Below are 22,588 nucleotides of genomic sequence, written 5' to 3' on the forward strand. Positions count from 1 at the left end.
ACTTATATAGGCTCAAAAAGATGGACCCTATTGATGTTGAAACAGTGTTGTTGCTAATGAGAAACCTCTTTATCAAGTTGACAAGTCCTGATTTTGAGGGTCATGTAAGGTTCCTTCAAATCCTCATTATTATGATTTATATTAAATAGGAACTTAAAGAGAAAAGTGTTTGTGTTGTGTGTATGTAGAGTAAATTGCTGTCAAGTTATGAAGTTGATTCAAACCCAATATCATCACAAGTTCTTGCCCTTCTTGTGGACATATGATCCAATTGAGGCTAAGGACATATGATACAAATGAGCTTCATCCCCTTATTGATGAATTCATTCCAACAATTGAAGGCGAAACTGGGATTTGTTATATTCATCCTGAGAAATTATCTGGTAATCTTCAATATTTTTTTTAACAGCAAGCAATAACAACCAGAGCCCCGCTAACGATGTTTGTGGACTAAATATAAATAAAGTCTTACCCCAGTGGTTTTACGCACTACTTCTTAGACCTTTCCAATATTTAGATCTACAACTAAGCCAAAGAACACTTTCACTACCCTTAAACATCTTATCAATTAATTGGGATTATATATATATTTTTAACATATACATATCTTATTGGAATTTAATACCAAACAAATTATGGATCAAATATCATCTGTTTGTGAATACATCCACAGGTTTTTTTAAATGATATTAAAAAAATATTGACCATTAGAAAGGCGGAGATCTATCATTAGAAATAATTCTAATTAATGGTCATCTTTGTCAAAAAAAAATTATTTTTTTTCAATTACAAAAAGATGGTGATCATAGTGAGCAACAATTCTTAGCTTAATTATACCCCTATGCTGTTTGATAAATATTTTTTAATAAAATTTATAAGTTGAGAAATATGTATTAACTATTGTAGATATATAAAATGTTTAAAATTATATTACAATACCTAACTAAAAAAATTGAATTAAAATAAAAATAAGAAAATCTAACATGTTTTAATTTTACCACTACAAACAATCAATTAGCAACACAACATCAACATTCATAAATCTAACTGCTTTTGTTCTATTGTATTCCTTTTTTTTTTTCTATTGTTTTCGATGCTTGCTTGTTGTTGAATTACCAAACTTCACAATCACTGTGTGTATATTCTAATGTGTATTGTGTAGAAAGGGGAAGGTCTTATCTGCTTAGTCTCTATTTATGGAATATTGACTTCCAAGATTCTGGTTAAACCCTATACTTCATAGTCACTAACAACCGAGACATCATACTTCCAATAATGGCAAACTCCGAAGAAATTTATATTATCTCCATACTGACCTCCTTCTGGCATCATCGTGAACATCATCATCTATTTACTTCCACCTGTCGTGCTTGCAACATAAACTCCTTGTGCTTTCCTTAAAGACTATGATCCTAATTTTGGGTCAATGGTCAGAAAATTATCGATAACTGCTATGTTGTGAACCTTAGCCCAAGTCCATCTGGTCCCAAATGGGCAGCGATCTGGTTTTGAACACTTTTTTAGTTCAGGTTTCCAACGAACTAGGTGCCAACCAATCCAGTTTCGAGTAGGATCATGTTGGCTTTCCTAGTTGGAATAACACAATTGGTGTTAGGAATCGCCACCCCCTTGTGGTGCCCGGAAACCTATACGTCTAGCGAACAGGACTTGACAGATGTATATGTTACCTAATAGACTTGTTATTGGTCTAGTTGTTGGGTCGCTGCCACCAAGAATATCATGCATGTAGAGCTCAAAAAGATGTCCTCATCCTCTTCCTCCGGCTACCACCAGTGTTGGATCCACTGATGACAAGCTCAAGATTCTCATGATCATGAAGACCAATGAGAAATATTGCTTCGACGTCTTGAAGGTTGTATGTGATCGAATGAAATAGAGATGGAAACTTGTTGTTTTGGATGGTTATGGAGGTATGGAGGTAGTGCTTAAATACCAAATAATACTATTGATAAAACTATAAAGAAGAAAATGGATTTCGTCTAACTTAAAGTTGTCTCTTTTGACATATATTCAACCTGTAAAGGGTTTTAATCTTTTCCATTAAAATCAGTTCTTACCCAGAGGAAGATGATGAACATGAGAGGGATGGGCCCTAATTTTTTGTCTATATGTCACTCAAACTGGCTAAAACAAGTAAATGGGGCAAAAAATATCAGGTTGCCTGTGAGTTGGTTCCTTCATAAAGCTACGAGAATATTTAGAGACTAAAAGGACCAATCATATATATATATATATATATATATATATATATATATATATATATATATATTCTAAATACAGGTAGTCTAATCAAGAGGTTTCCATAACAACGATAATGGTATCTAGCCACATGACAACAACCTAAACTTGATCCTAGAACCCTATTTTTTTATGATTTCAATTACTCCTTCTGTTCCTGTCAACCTCTATGGTGTTCCTCCTCTGGTAACAAACTGATGCCATCGATCTTCAGACAATTTCGTCCCTTGCCTGCTACTACCGACAACTCAGTTATCTTGTTCAAGACCTGTTATAGTGGTTTAGACTATTGGAACATGCTATTCCATCTACAACATGGTGATGTCCACAACGTGGTGATGTCTACCAGGACAGGGCGTATGGAAGATTCTCGACCAATGAGGTGAGTTGGATAATACATGATATTCATAAAGACCACGATGTGGTGACTCTTAACCATAACGTGATAACAAGATATAAGGAAACTATATATATATATATATATATATATATATATATATATATATATATATATATATATATATATCCGATCATTAAGTCAAATGGAGAGGCTTCCAACCGATTTTCTTAGAAGAATTCCGACTAAAAACCTATGAAAACTCACAAGAAGATCAAGAATCAATTGGAGCTCAAGAGTTGAAGAAGATTTAGAAGAAATGTACATAGATCTTAGGTACTTATCAAAGAACTAGTATTGAACGGACATGCAACAAGATCAACGCATAGACCGTAGTCATGAGTGACACTTGATTAAAAGGTATTATCTTTGTATCCTTAACACCTGAGACACATAGTGGGACTTAAGTGTAACAAGTTTTGTACTTTGATATGACCAAATGTCTCTCCTTAACCGGGCAGTTATAAAAGTCATTTTCAGGTATGGTATGAACTATGCAAGAGGCTTATGTAGTCAAGGTGGGATTTGTTCCTATTATGTGTTGAGAGTTAGACATCTAACGCGCGTTACCCAAAGTTGAATTACAAATGAGATTGATTGCGATCCAAGGCTCATGTTCAACAGGATGTCTGTAACAAAGAGATAATTGATAAACTTACCTTAATACGTCATTGAAGCTTAGAGATTTTGGGAATTGGATGTTGATGAATGCCAATCTTCTTCATATGTTATTGGGGGCAGTGAAATGCTGTTAGATGTTCACCACTGTCTATATCAATCTATGATGAGTTTTTTGCAAGTGGGAGATTGAAAAATCTAGTATGCCCAAGAGTTATTATAAAATGATATTGCTAATAATATATGATCCTATACGGTCACACCATATAGCAAGTTATCGTCAATTGATTATTTATTAGTATAATTTGATTAATAATAAATATATCAACACTTGTATTTAATTGGAAAATTATTATTTCATGGAAACAATATTTTACTAATTGAGAATTTATTATTTGTGGAAATAATATGTATTAGAGAAGTAACAACTTATAAATTATATCATAAAACATGATTATTTATAAGTTGTATTTATATATCTTAATAAACCAGTTCAATTTACATAAAATGTAATTTTATATAAAATAAGTTATTTATATATTCATATTTATATCTTAATTATCTAGTTACAATTTATATAAAAAATAGTTTTATATAAAATTATATATATATATATATATATATATATATATATATATATATATATATTGGGAATTGTTTATAAAATTGATTGATTTTTATAAAGATAACATATATGTATATAAACTAGCCATGAGACAACTTTTGTCTTTATTATGACATGCTTTTTTTTTTGAAAAAGCAAGAGTAGACCAAGCATGGTCTTCTGTTGAATTGTTTAATCAATTCATGTCATGCTTGGAATAAAGTTGTCAATGTTTTTGTTTTATGGTCTCCCTTTCACTTTTTGGCCGTTATATAAGGAAGGGCATGGAAGACATTTGAAACAAGTTCTTTCAAGCTTCATTCTTCTTCTTCTTGGCCATGAAATCCGAGAGCACCATGCTCTCTAGAGGGTTGCCAAATCTCGGAATTTGAAGGCTCTTCTTCTCCTCCATTCTCTTGCGTTTTGATGCTAGACAAAGTCCTTTTCTTTCTTCACCTTTGAACATATATTTGATATATATTTCAACGGCTTATGAACAACAAATTACAAGTGAATACTTGCATGTTTTGATGGTTCTGCTCTTTCTTGGTGGATAATTCTAGACAAATCTTGTTTTAGAGTTTAATGCCACACTTCATCAACTTCCAACCTCCTATGAGGATCAAATCTTCAAAGGTTGTTATGTTTTCCCTTCTATAGTTGTTTTAATTTTTGTAACTCTTGCAAAATGATCCTTGTTGGGTAAAATAGTTTTAGTTTTATTCAACATTTTTTAAGCTTCCGTTGTCATGTTTACCGGCTTTGAAACCGAATTTTTGAATATAACCCAACAAGAATAAACAAACAATAAAAATGCATGAATGTTAATGCCCTAAGCAAAATAAAAAGTGGAAAAAAAATTAAAAAAAATCTTTTGGAACTTTATAAAAAAAATCAATGCAAATTAACTTAAAAATAATATGATATGCAACCTAACTAAAAAATTGCATCAAAAAGTACAAGGGAATACCCCACCCCAAGCTTAAGAATAGACATTGTCCTTAATGCTTAAGGTAAGGGCAGAAATGACCTAATTGGAGGATCGGGCGACGAAAAATGCCAGTGGTGATGGTCTCGCGGGATTCCGACTGGTAGATCTCTGGGGAATTGAGTTTTTTGTGTGGGCGTCAATGGAGGTGGGTGTTCTTGAGAGGGAAAAGAAGATGTAGTGAAGAAGAAGAAGTCGATGGGGTAGGGAAGTAGAAGGGCTGCCATTTAATTCATCTAGTCAAGTAGTCAACCTCAGTCAACGTTGGTCAACAGAAGTCAACCCACTTAAATTCTGGTCAACATAGCTTACGCGGGTAGGATGCAGGTTCTTCTTATTTGCGATTTAATTGTCATAACATGAATCTTCGTTTTGTGCGGGTCGTGTAATGGCCATGTAAAGACCACGTGAACTGAAGCTCAAAAAATACTAAGTGTTTTTAAACCAGCAACACGGGCCGCAAGGAACCCACATGCTGGCCGCATGTGCTGAACATGGTTTGAGGTAATTCTTCTATACGGGCAAGGAATGGGCCGCACATAACACACACAGGACCTTACCTGGGGCCTGTGGGATCGTCACGTAGGCCGCACAACAACATACACTTCAAAATTTGAAATTTTTGTAAAAACTTGATTTTTGGCCAAAATGATTCTCGTAAAGTCCCAGTTTCAAAAACAAAACAAAAGTTTGGACCAAATGTGAGAATAAAGCTTCAAATTTTTCAAAAATGAACACTTTCAAAACAAAAAACATTTTCAACATCATTTTATTCTGTTTATAAAAGACAAAAGCACAATGCTCCCCAAGAATGTCCTTCTTTAACGTCTTCGGTGAGACGTCTTACCAACTCTCCCTCACTATTTTGGGGTGTCCAAATTGATGATGAATTGGACATTTTCATCAAAAACTTCATAGAAGGGCTTTAACCGATGTCCATTAACCTTGAAAACTTTCCCCGTATCAACATTTTTTAAGTTCCACACCTTCATTGGGACTCTTTTCTTGTATTTGACTTTCTTTTTATGGGAGAACCATACCAGACTTAGACCTTTGATAATAGAAACCATTCAACCATATTTTTTCTTGTACTTGTTTAGTAAGGTGACAAACTCTTCCATCTTTGACATGGTGGCAGAGTTGGTGACCGGTTGGGTACAAGAAGAACAACCACCACCCGATAGACAAACCGGTCGAGGCTACTACCAAAAAGAACAACCACCACCCGAAAAGAAATTGGATTTTGAGTCAATACTTAATTGGTTTATGGAAGCCTCTGAAAAAAAAGACATGATACTACTGATGCTAATGTGAGAAATCCTCAAGCTTCCATCAAGAACATTGAGAATCAACTAGGCCAATTAACAACACTTGTTCACGAGAGGTTACCTCCTAGAAATCACGATCCAAAATCACAACCTCATGTCATGGTGATTTTTACTAAAGAAGAAGTTCATTCTAAACCATTGTAGCACCTAGTTCTTGGTACGTATTCTTTTATTAATTTTTTTTAAATATTTTGCAAAATGGCCTTAGACTCGGCGAGTTGAAGGACCAACTCGCTGAGTAGAAGCGGGATGAGACGCGGGGTTTAAGTAGTGGAATCGACGAGTCGGGTCCCGGACTCGGCGAGTAGGCCCTATCTGGACAAAAACCCTAATCCGAGGGTTTGCACCCTATTTAAACTCCTTAACTCGGCCTCATTCGTCCCATTTGCTCACAAAAGACCCCCATAGCAAACCCTAGCTGTTATTGAAGTAATCTAAGGCATTTGGAGTGATTTTGGTGCTTTTGTGATCCAAGGAAGGAAGGAAAAGATTGAAGGATCAAGAGGAGGCTAGAAGGATCCGATTTTGAGCATCATTTGCAGTCTATAGAAGGTATAAAGTCTATACCTTGTTTGTTCTTTTGATAGATCCCATTTTGTGGAGTTCTAGGGCTTTTCAAAGCCATTTTGGTCACCAACCATGATTGCAAGCATGGTTAGGGGTTGATGTTTTAGATCTAGGTCCTTAGAGGGGTTACAAGGCAGAAAGGAGTGGCTTTTGCACTCAAAGAATGCCCCAATGCATTGTAAGAGCTTGTTTTAGGACCTTTTGAGCTCAAAGTCCCATGCAAGCACGTAAAGGTTGCAACTTTACGTGCTAGATCGATTGTAGAAGCATAGATATATCTTTTGATCAAGGGTTGTACATCAGAAATCGAAGATTTAGTAAGAGGATGTGGCTGTAACACTCGTGTTTCTAGCCTAGGCATTTATGTTGTGGTGATAGTCTAGGTTAACCTTTGTAACTCATTTTGAAGAAATGAAAAGGAATTATGTGAATATTATGTGAATTATGTGTGTTATGCTTAATTATTAGGGTTTAATTAATTAAGAATAAAAATAAGCGTCAAAATTAAAGTGTGAGATAAGCCCGATATCTTTACATAAAGTTGTAGTGGTTGAAACAAGGATTTCGGGGATATAAAGAAAACCAAAATCCGAGTTATAACGAAGAAGTTATGACCTGTCGAAGTTTCGCGATAAACCGGCACGGTGCCGAGTGTTGTAAAAATTTAGTTTTTGATAAACTACTTTTTAGCCTTAGTGATCTAAACGGAAGTCGCAGTATTCGTTAAACCGAGAAGTTCGATAAAAAGAACGTCCAAATATGACTTCGTATGAGAAAGTTATGATTTTTCGAAGTTTCAGCTTAGCAGTAGACAACTAAAAAATCGAATTTTAGATCGAGTGATTTTTAGCCGACACAACCTAAACAATAATTCAAGGTCTCGTATTAGTAGCACAACGGTAAAAAGTCTGACGAAAACGGACGTCGGATGAAGAAGTTATGATTTTTTAACGGATTCCCTGTCTCGGTCTGTTAAAAATAATAATAAAAAAATTAAATCAAAATTAGCTGACAAAGTCTAAACGGAAGTTGTAGAGCGTAGTTTTAGCTACGTGTGCATATATAGAACGTCAAAAACGGAGCTCATATGCGAAAGTTATGGATTTTAGAAGTTTTGGCGCGAAAATTGAGAATATTCGCATAGTCACGCGTTGCCACGTCACCCTCGCTCAAAAAGCGCCATGTGTCCTGCTGAGTCATCCGAGCTGCTGAGTCATTCGAGCTGCTAAGTCATCCGAGCACCTGGCCTTATCCGAAGTGGTCCACCGAGAAGGCGACACGTACCCTCTTGCACAAGATCGAGCCCTCGCAAGCCGCCACGAACCCCCTACTTCGGACCCTAGACCTCAGTCCAATCACAGACTGCCAGCGAGCCCCTCGCATGCGCAGACCATGTGCGAGCCACCCCCTGCGAGCCCTCGGATCTGCGACGCGTGGTTTGTTCTCAGTCGTCTGATCAGAAGCCTCGCCCCAATAAATAGAAGGGTGCGAGACCTCCTGAGTAACTTTGGAAATTTGCGACTTTTAACCCCTTTTCCCATATTTTCTTCATATTAACATCCCCCAAATCCCCGATATCGATTATAAGCCTCGAAATACGCCACGAAGCGCCCCAGAAGCCCGGAAAATTTATCTTTTCGATTTCGAAGCCTAACCTTTGCAGAGCCCAGTTTCTTAATAAAACTTTCGGTTTTATTAGAAACGATCGTTTTAAACAACGAATTGCTGCCCGATTATCATCAAATCATGTGAGTGTGTAGTCACTTTCATCTTACACCTAGATATGAAGTATTTTCTATAAAATACGTGCTATGTGTAATTATATTAAGTGTTTATTTGAGGTAACTGCTGAATAAATGTTTTATACAAATTTTAAACTGTATATGTATTTTATCTACAAAATATGTTGGGTAGAACATGGGTAGATGAAATAGTTGATGTATGTTAAAATGGTGAGAGACCTCGATGTTGTTGTAGTCATCTAGCGGAGTATAGATGACGACCACGGACCTTTCCAGACAGTCCAGTGGAACACTAGCAGGTTTGCAACTTGTAGGTGTTGATGAATTAAATGTTCATTGGCATACTCCATCCCCATCATGGTTGCCTTTAGGACATGTATGGCTGAGGAAACCGCTTAGCAATAGTGTCCATCCCGATGATATTCTTTAGGCTAGGCCCCTTGTGAAAAGTGTTTAGGGACGTAAAGTGAGGATAACGGGAACGGGTAATCAGGGTTATTGTTGATTGGTGAACTTAATAAGTTTATTATTGCTGTGGGTTGAAAACCCTTATATGCTCACCAGGCTCCCAAGCTTGACCCACTCAGCTTTTTATGTTACTGGTGGTGGACCCCGAGCATAGTCGGAGGACGACGAGAGATTTTTGGATTATAAGCCAGTAGCTGTAAATAACTATTGAAAGGCTTATAATGTCTTGTCTATGCTTTTGATCTATATCGGAACATGACATCCTGAGGTTTTGATATATATATATGGAAAATATATACATTCGTAATGAAGGGTTTTGATAAACTTTTATCATATGTTGTTTGGGGACCAATTCCGCAACATCTTACGCTTACACACTCTATTTGGATGCTTCGGATCAACAAAACCCTCTGGCTGAGCCATGTAAACATCCTCAGCCAACTTCCCGTTAAGGAAAGCAGTCTTGACATCCATTTGCCAAATCTCATAATCATGAAATGCGGCAATAGCTAGCATCACTCTAATAGACTTTATCTTCGCAACTGGTGAGAAGCTCTCATCATAGTCAACTCCGGGAGTTTGAGTAAAGCCCTTCGCAACCAATCGCGCGTTATATGTGTGTTCATTCCCATCCATGTCGGTCTTCTTCTTGAAGATCCATTTGCACCCAATGGTCTTACGTCCGGGCACATTATCAATCAAATTCCAAACTTGGTTGTCATACATGGATTGGATCTCGCTGTCCATTGTCTCTTTCCATTTAGCAGACTCCGGGCCTGCCATGGCTTCCTTACAGCTATTAGGTTCATCTAGATTTATTAGTGTACCATCACTAATATATGTGTCCCCTTCAGTAGTAATATGAAAACCATAAAACTGGGGTTGAACTCTAACTCTTTCGGAACGTCTAAGAGGTAAGGAGTCGTCAATTGGCTCAACCGGAGTTTCCTCCTCGGGTTGAGTGCCAGCGGTAGAGGTTCCTTCATCAATCAATTCTTGAATATCTTCAAGCTCGATTTTCCTCCCACTGTCTCCTTGGCTTATGAGTTCTCGCTCTCGGAAAACCCCTCTCCTCGCAACGAAGACAACATTGTCCTTCGGTCTATAGAAGAGATATCCAAAGGATTTCTGCGGGTAGCCGATGAAAATATATCGCTCACTACGAGGTTCGAGCTTGTCGTGAGTATCTCTTCTTATGAAAACCTCGCAACCACAAACCTTGATATGTGCTAACGAGGGAGTTTTCCCTGTCCACATCTCGTGAGGTGTTTTATCAACCTTCTTAGTAGGGACTCGGTTAAGGATGTTGGCGGCAGTCTCTAAGGCATACCCCCATAATGAGATAGGTAGTGAAGCACGACTCATCATAGAACGAACCATGTCCAACAAGGTTCGATTACGCCTTTCTGCCACACCATTCAACTTCGGTGTCCTAGGTGGCGTCAATTGCGAAACTATTCCACATTCCTTGAGATTGTGGTGTGACAAGTGTAAGAAGAAACATGCTGGGAAGTGCAACATGGAAGTCACTTGTTACAAATGTGGAAAGCATGGGCATTATGCCAATGAATGCACCTTCAATAAGAACGTATGTTTTGGGTGCAATGAAGAAGGGCATATTTTGAGGGACTGCCCGAAGAAGAAGGACACAGCAAAAACCAATCTTGCACCAAAGTCGAAGGCGAGAGCCTTTTAGATGACACTCGAAGCTACGAAAGAAGAAGTCGATGTCGCTTCAGGTACCTTTCTCGTAAACGAATTGCCTATCCAAATTTTGTTTAATTCTGAAGCCAATTACTCCTTTATATCGCATGGATTTGGTACAAAGCTAGCTTTGCCTATAGATAGACTAGTTAACGCTATAATACTCGAGATTGCTAGTGGTAAGTTTGTACCTGTTAGCCATCGAATGAAAAACATCCTCATTGACTTGGATGGGAATAAGTTCCACGAGGAATTATTTCCTATCAAGTTAAATGGATTCGACATAGTTTTAGGAATGGATTGGCTTAGCGTTAATGATGCAGAAATATTATGTAGAAAGAAGATAGTAAAAGTAAACCCGCTAGGGAAGGAGTCGTTTATGGTGTATGGAGACAAACGCAAAGTAAATTCTGGAATCATTTCTCTAATGAAATCCAGAAAGTGTTTGGCCAAGGGGTGTACATCATATTTAGCGTTCGTGATTGATGCTAAGATGGAAAAGAAGGAGGTGCAGAATATTCCGGTGGTGTGTGATTATCCGGAAGTCTTTCCGGAAGATCTTCTGGGATTGCCCCCTGATCAACAAGTAGAATTTCATATCGACTTGTTACCAGGAACGACGCCGATAGCAAAAGCACCATATCGATTAGCACCAACAGAGATGAAGGAACTTATGACAAAACTTTAGGAGTTGTTGGACAAATGCTTCATTCGACCTAGTTCATCGCCCTGGGGAGCCCCTATGTTATTTGTAAAGATGAAAGACGGGAGCATGAGAATGTGCATCGATTACAGAGAGCTGAACAAAGCGACGATAAAGAACAAGTACCCGTTGCCAAGGATCGATGACCTGTTCGACCAGTTGTAAGGTTCGAGCTATTTCTCGAAGATCGATATTAGGTCGGGATACCATCAACTAAAGGTGAGAGAGCAGGATATCGAAAAGACTGTGTTTAGAACAAGATATGGACACTATGAATTTTTGGTTATGTCGTTCGGACTAACCAATGCCCCAGTAGCTTTCATGGATTTGATGAATAGGGTTTGTAAACCATTCCTAGATAAATCTGTGATAGTATTCATAGATGACATCTTGATTTATTCGAAAAGCAGGCAGGAGCATGAAAAGCATCTGCGTGAAGTGCTAGAAGTCCTGAAAAAGGAGAAGCTGTATGCAAAGTTCTCCAAATGTGAATTTGGATTCAAGAAGTCCAATTTTTAGGTCATGTGGTCAACCAAGAAGGAATAATGGTTGACCCAGCAAAGATTGAAGTTGTAATGAAGTGGGAACAACCAAAAGTCCTACGGAGATTTGAAGCTTTTTAGGATTAGCTGGATATTACCGAAGGTTTATCCAAGGCTTTTCTTCGATTGCTACTCCATTAGCAGCTTTGACCCACAAAGGAGCTACTTATGCTTGGAATGAGAAGCTTAAGGAAGCCTTTGAGAAGTTGAAGAAGAGATTGTGTGAAGCACGTACTGATTCTTTCATTGCCTGAAGGAGTTAATGACTTCGCAGTTTATAGCGACACATCTAGAGTTGGGTTAGGTTGTGTTCTGACACAAAGGGATAAAGTGATAGCGTATGCATCGAGGTAATTGAAGGAGCATGAAAATAACTACCCCACTCATGATCTAGAGTTGGCAGCGGTAGTATTTACCTTAAAGATATGGAGGCATTAACTTTATGGTACTAAATGCAAACTTTTCACTGATCATAAGAGTCTCCAATATCTCTTTAATCAGAAGGAATTGAACATGAGGCAACGATGCTGGCTAGAGGTACTCAAGGACTACGACTGTGAGATACTTTACCACCCTGGTAAAGAAAATGTTGTTGCTGATGCTCTCAGTCGGAAGGTAAACCTTGAAAAGAAAAGGCCAAGAGCGTTGAGAATTAAAGTTGTCTCGACAATTGTGGAAAGTATAAAGAAAGCTCAAGAGGAAGCTTTAGAAAAAAAATGACTGAAAGGAAGAACGTTTGGGAAAAACATTAGTAATCGGTACAAATAACCAAGGGTTGAAGGTATTCCAAGATAGAATTTAGGTACCTAAGACGGGTGGAGTAAGATATCTTCTAATGGAAGAAGTGTTGGATTAATGTCTAAGTCCATAACTATAATTGGTAAGACTTGACCCGACCCGACATGGTCCATTTGGGTTGCATGGCATCATGCATTTGGATAGACTAAAATGAGAGAAATAACACTTAAGGTTTGTTAATATATTATAAGTTCTAATATATTATAAGGTTATTTAATTAGTATTGATCAAGAATTAATTTGGAATTAATTAAGTGATCAAAAGGAGACTAATTAAATATATGGGTTGATTGTGTAAATCATTCATTCTTATATATGTGGGCTTATGATCCAAGATTCCTTATGTTGGACTAAGTCCATGGGGTGACCCATGGATGCTCCATGGAGGTTAAAATCCATAGAGCATAAGGAATGGGTAAAGTCATGAGTTACATGGTGTAACCCTAATAGCCACCATATAAAAGAATCCCATGGCTCAAGAAATCGTGCACTATGTGTGAGTGTGAGGGCTAGACGATTTCAAGGAGTGTTCAAGTTTCTCTCAAGTTATTCCAAGTGTATTTGGTGTTGTGTGAACCATTTGAGGTGTCACACTTGGGGCACTAGGCACTCTAGATTCATGAAGACTTTCTACATCAAAGAGGTATGTATTCTATCTTTTTATATTCATTGTTTTGTATGCTAGATTAGGATAATACCTTGGAAGTTCATATTTGCATGTATAATAGAGAAAACATAGATCCAAGGTATTTAGGGTTGCATGTACACTTAGTAGTGTTAGAATGCTCAAAGCCAAACAGTGGTATCAGAGCCACGAGTTGTTTTCTGTTATATTGATGCAAATATTTTATTTTCAAAGTTGAAAAAAAAGGAAAAAAATCATGAAGTTTGTCAAATTTTAAGATAATTACTTGTTCTTGTGAAAAACTAATTATTTGTAAAATTTGAATAATTTGCTTTATGAGTTGAATTAGATCAAATTTAATAAAAGATAAAATGATATGATTATTTTATTAGTTTTAAAAGTTTGATCCGAAGAGTTTTATTTTTTGAAACCTCCATAAGTTATGGATATGAAAAGGTTTTAAAAAAAATTGATTCAAAGTTTTTATGGAGTTACAAAATTTGGTGTTAATGTTTTAAAGTATTCCATAACTTAAGAATAAGTTATGGATCACCAAAAGTTTTTTTTGTGTTACCTTGTTTTATGAGTTGCTTAGATTAATAGAAAAGTTGAGTGAAATAGTTGTTTTAAATCCAAATTAATCTAAGAGTTGATTCTAAAATGTGTTTTTGTAACTTGTCCTCATGTTATATGAAAAGTCACATTTAAGTTTCATAAAACTGATAAAAGATGGCAAAGGTTAAAAAATGAAAAGTCTAGTTCTAATTAAATGGTTTTATGACTCCATAACTTGTCCTCATGTTATGGAGGACCAAGAGTCTCTTCATTAAATAATAAATAAATAAAAAAGTATAACCTTAATTAATTCCATAAGTTATAAAATAAAGAAAAGTTAATTCTTTTATTAGTTTAAAGTCTTCCATAACTTGTCCTCAAGTTATGGAACTTGAAGAGTTTTTGGATTAAAACTACTTTAAACACATAAGTTATGGAATTAATTAGTTTTGAATAATTTCAAAACTTGCCCTCAAGTTTTGGAATTTGAAAAGTTTTTACTTATGAATACTCTAATTCCAAGTTAGCCCTTAGAATTTTAAAAGTTAAAATTCAACCCTTATACTTTATAATATTATAAGTTAATATATATATATATATATATATATATATATATATATATATATATATATATATATATGTATGTATAAGAGTAAAGTCAGTCTTACCGTTAGTAGGCCTCATTCACGAAGCCGGACTATAAGGGGGGGTATAAGGTTAGTGCCTATAAAATGGCAGTTTAATGGGTGTCCACTCTCACCCACCGCTTCCTTGACTGGTGGAGGGTCGGTAGCCGAACGGGTTTGACAGGACTATAATTCTCCGTTCATTAAAAATATTAATGATAAATACTAAGCAACTAAACTCTTAATAATACCTAATCTTAGTTACTTAGGAAAATGTGAATAAGGTGCTAATCCATGAAATTACACTTTGCACTTTGTTTAAGTCGGTTAGTGGAGCGTGTGTGGTTAACCGGCACACTAACTCGTATTTAACAAGGTAGGCAAAGGGTAACTTAATGTTTATCATAGTATCGATGGAGCGTGTGTGGTTAACCGGCACATCGATTGAGGGGTAAACACTTCAGGGTACCATGTAATTTGCATGGTTACTTCACACCTTGTTTTGTGATCCTCGGCATCTTAGTCACAAAACCTGAAGGGCACACTCGAGATTGAAACATGCCATTGAACAGTTCAATGAATCTCAAAGATCTAGGAGTTTCAAATCCAAATAAAACCTAATAAGACATTTTGTTATCTTGGTGGAAATTGGTGAATCATCATTCACCTACCTTCAAATATTTTATAGCTTGGATTACGACATACCTCTTCTAAGCTATAAAATAGTTTGTTGGGTCCTAGCCTTAATATTTCATATTGGGTATCATATTAAGGACTTTAGATCAACTATCTTGAATATCTCCCAAAAGATGTCTGGTTTAGACATCTATGATCTTCCTAAATCTCTTGAAACAAGCTTTCCTAAATGAATATGATGTCCCATGGAAATCATACTTCTTTCACATCCTACAATTATTTTCCCTAACCCACAAGTTCTTGAAAAGTTCAAGGTCACTCAAGACCTATTGGCAAGGAAAGGTCTAGGTGTGATCACATCTTGGAGATGTAGTCACATATTGACAAGCCGGGAGAGTTGGGTGTCAAAGTCTTGAGAAAGTTGGTGGTTCAATCACTTTCGAAGTCACATAGTGAGTTCCTTTGGGACTCCTATGAAACAGACTAAGACAAGAACCTTAAGGATCTTATCCATTTGCTAAGATCAACTTCCTAAAACTTTACTGAAATTGACAATGATGATATTGGATATCCAATAAAACTCTCTCTTCCCAATGGAAAGGGATCGGCCATAGTCAACTTGGTTGACCAAATGGTAAAGAGAGAGGCTAAGTCTGAGATAGTCTCATTATCAAGGGTCCATTGCCAAAGGAAGGGGCATTAGTTGCGAAGCTGCCAAATTTACCCAAGGATGTTAAAGTCAATAAGTTTGACTATACTTTAGGTAAAGTCCACTATCTGACACTGCTAAGTTTCTACTATGAGATTCTTGATACATGATGTGACTGGGTCACATGGTGATGTTTTAAGAATCAAAGAAAAGTAAAGAAACTTAAAGAAAGAATATGCTGAATCTGATCGCGTAGATGGATTTTTATCGCATAGTTTGAAGATCGGATTCTTGAGCTACTTCTTAGGAGATATGAGCTATTGCTTAGGAATAGATAACAACAAGTTTTGATATGGATTGTAAGGATGGTTTTCCGCAAATTTTTTAAAATAGAAAAAATTATGATTTTATTTATTTTAAAATATCCTTACAATGGCATTTGAGGAAAAATTGCTGCTTATATGATTCCATTAATAGCAGGAGTGGAAATATGAAATTGATTCTTTCATTTGTGGTAATGTCTAAATTTACCAAATAAGGAAAGATTCTCATCACCCAAGTTTCAATTGGACCGGAACTTGGAATCATGCAAGTTGTATAGCATGATGAATGAGAACTTTCAAGTATTGGAAAATTAAGACTAATTACTTGTTCACATGGATGTGTGAGTCAAGTGAAGGACTAAGGGATTGAGTACACATTCATGTGCACTAGTCAAGTTCACCACAAAAGATCGATAAGATTATTCGTCATAATTTACTAAAGCTCAGTAAATATGGTTATACTTACAAGCTTAAGTGTAATTCTGAGACATTGGAAAAGGTTCCAATGTAAGGCAGAGCGAATAAGAAGAATCAAATTAGGCAGAAGGATAAAAGTTTCTCAAATCTAAAAAGATGGGAGAGTACTCTAGTATCAGTTTTTATGATCATCTTACTGATTTAGAGACCTTATCACAATTCATCCTCTAAGTGCCTTCTTATAGCTAAGAAGGAGCTATGAATTGTTGAAGTGGTTAAATCAAGAAGATGAGTCATACTTCGTTCCAATACAAGTCTTAGAGTTATACTCCAAGATTTTAATTTGAGTGACATGTGTTAAAGAAGGTTTAAAACACTTGTCAAATGTAAGAGTAAAAGTTTTCTACTCTTGTACATTTGAAATTGGTAAGTTGTGATGTTTTGGATAAAACAAAGACCAACTTAGGCCAATTTTGTGAGGTGTTTGTCTTGATTAGAATCCACACTATCTCTTGAATAACTGACAAGAAAGTCTTATATGTCAAGAGGATAGTGGGAGTCTTAAAAGTCTCAAGAACTAATCAAGAATAAAACCTAAAGTTCTTCACTAGCACACGACTTGAGGTTCATCACCTATCGTGTTGACATATTCTGTGTTCATTCCAATTAAAGTTGGCTTTGCATTTGAGTTCTTAGAGTTCTCAACTGGTTGCATAACAACTTGGAAGTAATGGTAGGCCCTTGAGCTGCCCGGTGGCAAGAAATTAAGATTGAGTTCAGTCCATATGAGTTTGGATTTGTCATTAACCTTCTCTTGTGACTATGGTTTTGACAATTCACATGGATAAGAAAACATACACCATTAAATCTAAGTGTCATAAGGTTTCTCTCCGATTCATGTAAATGATGGTGAGGAAACACTTTCACTAAGTAGATTTTAGTTAGATAGCAATTATGATATTTGCATTCTCAAAGTCGTTAGTGGAGCGTGTGTGGTTTACCGGCACACTAACTTGGACTTGTGAGAAGTGGCAAAGGTCAAAACAATCAAGACTATGATTACGACATCCCTTTTCATAGTTCTTAAGATTGTTTAGACACACCTATGAGCTATCTAAGAGAAGGTGTATGATTATGATAAAGTTTTATCAAAACAATCTAGTATCAGAAATCTGAACTTTGGTAAGAATGTCAGCTAATTTCTGAGTACATGTCAAAGCTAGTGGGAGCATAAATGTCATGCTAATAATCTTCATGTTAGTGGGAGCATGATAATTATGATAAGGTTGCAAGTTGGCAATGTTAATTATAGAAAACAAAAGTTTCAATTGGGAAAGAGTTGTTTTGCTATAATTAATGGAGAGGAAATTATACTTCATCTTAGATCTAAAAGCTTAGATTGAGGTTTTAATCGTATTTAGTCAAGGATATATATATATATATATATATATATATATATATATATATATATATGAATTTCATGTTGGAATGGCTCAACATAAGGAAATTCTGTATATGGGTCCATTATTTGCGTTCTAAAATTCAATTATGATTACGTCATCCCTTTTCATAATTTGAATTATGAGAACTTGGAAAATAGAAATGGAAATGTAATAGCAAAAGACTGGTTTAGTCTTTATGTGAGACATCATGAATCGTGTCCCAAATGCTTTGGATATAGGATCGATTACATGTGCTATATATTCATCCTTTCAAAAATTTTCCAAATGCCTGGGGCATTAAGAAGGGAAAAGGTCTAGAATTGGATATGACTAAAAGGATTAAACAATTGTCGAGGACAATCTATGGTTTACCAAAGATTGGGTGCTCAAGGACAATTGGAAGTATAGTGATAATTCTGGAAGGACCATATTGACATAATCTGTAAGGAGGCAACTCTTGTTCAGAAGTGATAGTCAAAATGGAATCTAGAAATGTTTCAAAGTTAGAAATTATTCAATCTGTGTAAGATTAGGAAACTTAATGCAAGAAGGATGTTTCCAAGGAGCTGATCTCCTTTGGAATGCTCTGTAATGATTGTTGTCAAGTCTTTCTGACTTTGTGCATAATCATTAGAAGAGGATCAATGCATATAAGTTTAGAATCTAACAGATTTCAGTAAATGACATGAATTTGGAATTCTTGCATGTGCAGTAAGGATTTGGGACTGTGAAAGAGGATCATTGGAGTTATGTTCAGTTGATCTATTTCACAAAGTAAAGATCATAGACAAACATAGTATGCATACTTGGTGTGTGGCATGACTAGTGTTTAGAAAACATAGTGTACATGCTTAGAGCATGGGACAACTATTGTTTTAAATTCAAGAATAAAGTTGATAGTTGAAACAGTATACAATGAATAATGTGTAATCATATGGTGATAAATAAAAGGTGTTTTATTTATGTTCATAGGTTTTGATACCATATTGGATTCAATTATTCTTGTGTTTCATTTTGCATGTTTTGACTTCCAGAATAAACTAGGTTATTCTTCCGGAATGACTAAGTTATTCAAACCATCCACATTCGGTCATATGTTGGAAGTAGATAAGAATCAAGACTGTCATGGGTTGGCTTGTAGAGGTCTAAGATGTTGGACAAAGGGCTACAACACTCATGAGTGCTCATAAGTTCTGAGTATTGGATTCAACCCGCGCTCATTGGAATCACTTCATGGATTTTATCACGAGTGATCATGAGACGATAATATCTTATATTCTTCAAACCTAGAGATATGAGTTGTTACTATGAGTTGCTTGTACATTGATTGCACGAAAACGCACTCGGTAACTCGGTGTTATAAAACATGCCTTTGTGTATGATTCAACAAGTAGTAGAATAAGCCATATGAGTCGAAGTTTATCCATTCCTTTTACCTTCGGGATAAAAGTGATATCTATGGGCCCCTCGATGATTTGATGATGACAAATGGAAGTGCTCGGCCGGGCCAGGACTGATTTGATTTGTTCAATTAGTCAGTCGTCATAAATCGAAAATCAGGATACAACAAATGGACAGAGAGAATGATTATAATCCATGTATCAGTCCATATGATATCTAGAATGGAGGAATATATGATCCCTTATCTAATGGACAAGTCATTGACAAAGGTCAGAGTTCATTTACAAGGTCAGAGTTCGACAGAAGCTTTTGAGAGCTACGATTGCCAGTCAGTTCTTGAAGTCATACGCAATAATTGTTTTAGACTTATCCAAGTGGGAGACTGTTGGATTAATGTCTAAGTCCATAACTATAATTGGTAAGACTTGACCCGACCCGACATGGTCCATTTGGGTTGCATGGCATCATGCATTTGATAGACTAAAATGAGAGAAATAACACTTAAGGTTTGTTAATATATTATAAGTTCTAATATATTAATAAGGTTATTTAATTAGTATTGATCAAGATTTAATTTGGAATTAATTAAGTGATCAAAAGGAGACTAATTAAATATATGGGTTGATTGTGTAAATCATTCATTCTTATGTATGTGGGCTTGTGATCCAAGATTCCTTATGTTGGACTAAGTCCATGGGGTGACCCATGGATGCTCCATGGAGGTTAAAATCCATGGAGCATAAGGAATAGGTAAAGTCATGAGTTACATGGTGTAACCCTAATAGCCACCATATAAAAGAATCCCATGGCTCAAGAAATCGTGCAATATGTGTGAGTGTCAGGGCTAGACGATTTCAAGGAGTGTTCAAGTTTCTCTCAAGTTATTCCAAGTGTATTTGGTGCTGTGTGAACCATTTGAGGTGTCACACTTAGGGCACTAGGCACTCAAGCTTCATGAAGACTTTCTACATCAAAGAGTTATGTATTCTATCTTGTTATATTCATTGTTTTGTATGCTAGATTAGGATAATACCTTGGAAGTTCATATTTGCATGTATAATAGAGAAAACATAGATCCAAGGTATTTAGGGTTGCATGTACACTTAGGAGTGTTAGAATGCTCAAAACCCAACAAGAAGCTCACTAGACCATGTACTCGATTCATCTTGGCAGTACAAAAATGTATAGGGATCTAAAACCCTATTATTGGTGGCTGACGATGAAGCTCGATGTTGCTAAGTATGTGGACGAGTGTGTAACTTGTGCTAGGGTTAAGGGACAACATCAGGAACCGTATGGTAGTTTAGAAGCTTTACCCGTACCCATGGGTAAATGGGAAAACATCACCATGGATTTTGTGACTAAACTGCCCAAAACAAGGAACGGTCACGACATGATTTGGCTGGTCATTGATCGCTTCACTAAGAGTGCGCATTTCATAGCTGCCAACGACAAATGGTCTATGGATAAACTTGCGAATTCTTACGTGAAGGAAATTGTGAGGCTTCACGGTGTTCCGTTAACGATTGTATCCGATCGTTTCAGTCGTTTTACCTCAAGGTTTTGGAGGAGTCTACAAGAGGAATTGGGTACTAAGTTGTGTTTGAGTACAACTTACCATCCGCAAACTGATGGTCAGAGCGAACGAACGATTCAAACATTGGAGGATATGTTGAGAGCATGTACCCTAGAATTTCAAGGTAATTGAGATGAACACTTACTTCTAGTAGAATTTTCCTATAATAATAGTTTCCACTCAAGCATTAAGATGACACCTTATCACACTTTGTATGGAGAAAAGTGTCAAACGCCATCATGTTGGCTGGAAGCTGGGGAAAAGCAGTTTATGGGACCTGAAATAGTCTATCAGACTACTGAAAAGTTGAAAGTGATAAGGGAAAGGATGTTAGCTGCTCAAGATCGACAAAAGAGTTATGCTGACAAGAAAAGACAACCGATAACCTTTGAAGTTGGAGATTCGGTTTTACTTAAAGTCTCGCCGTGGAAGGGACTTATAAGATTTGGTAAAAGGGGAAAGTTGAGTCCAAGGTTTATTGGACCGTTCAAAGTTCTTCAGAAGATCGGGAATCAAGCATACAAGCTAGAATTATCGGAAGAACTGGAAGCTATTCATAACACCTTTCATGTGTGTTATTTGAGAAAGTTCAAGGGAGATGTGCCCGACATAATTCCGATTTCTGAGTTAAGGTTGGATGAAAACAAGAGGTTGATCAAGGAACCTGAGGCAATCGTTGACCGTAAGACTATGAAGTTACGACGCAAGATGGTCGATTTAGTGCTTGTGCGCTAAAAACATACGAATGGACCAAATCTCACTTGGGAAACGGAGAGTGACATGACGAGTCGCTACCCGCAATTGTTTGGTGATATGTGATTCCGGGGACGGAATCATCCTTAGGGGGAGAGAATTGTAACACACGTGTTTCTAGCCTAGGCATTTATGTTGAGGTGATAGTCTAGTTTAACCTTTGTAACTCATTTTGAAGAAATGAAAAGGAATTATGTGAATATTATGTGAATTATGTGTTTTATGCTTAATTATTAGGGTTTAATTAATTAAGAATAAAAGTAAGCATCAAAATTAAAGTGTGAGATAAGCCCAATATCTTTACATAAAGCTGTAGTGGTCGAAACAAGGATTTCAGGGATATAAAGAATACCAAAATCCGAGTTATAACGAAGAAGTTATGACCTGTCGAAGTTTCGCGATAAACCGACACGGTGCCGAGTGTTGTAAAAAGTGAGTTTTTGATAAACTACTTTTTAGCCTTAGTGATCTAAACGAAAGTCGTAGTATTCGTTAAACCGAGAAGTTCGATAAAAAGAACGCCCAAATCTGACTTCGTTTGAGGAAGTTATGATTTTTCGAAGTTTCAACTTAGCAGTAGACGGCTAAAAACTCGAATTTTAGATCGAGTGATTTTTAGCCGACACAACCTAAACGAGAATTGAAGGTCTCGTCATTAGTAGCAAAACGGTAAAAAGTCTGATAAAAACAGACGTCGGATGAAGAAGTTATGAATTTTTAACAGATTTCCTGTCCTGGTCTGTTAAAAATAATAATAAAAAAATTAATTTCAAAATTTGCCGACGAAGTCTAAACAGAAGTTGTAGAGCATAATTTTAACTACGCGTGCATATATAGAACGTCAAAAACGGAGCTCGTATGCGAAAGT

General features: G+C 36.4%; 1 pseudogene; it reads right to left on the bottom strand.

Moving 5' to 3' along the window:
- Nucleotides 1–1,223: 1,223 nt before the first annotated feature.
- The window catches only part of LOC145049796 (dirigent protein 18 pseudogene), a 68,040-nt pseudogene continuing 46,675 nt past the window's right edge, over nucleotides 1,224–22,588 (bottom strand).

The sequence above is a fragment of the Lactuca serriola genome, chromosome 5 (genome assembly GCF_051521515.1).
Source record: "Lactuca serriola cultivar US96UC23 chromosome 5, Lser_US96UC23_V15, whole genome shotgun sequence".
In the NCBI taxonomy this organism is placed as follows: domain Eukaryota; kingdom Viridiplantae; phylum Streptophyta; class Magnoliopsida; order Asterales; family Asteraceae; genus Lactuca; species Lactuca serriola.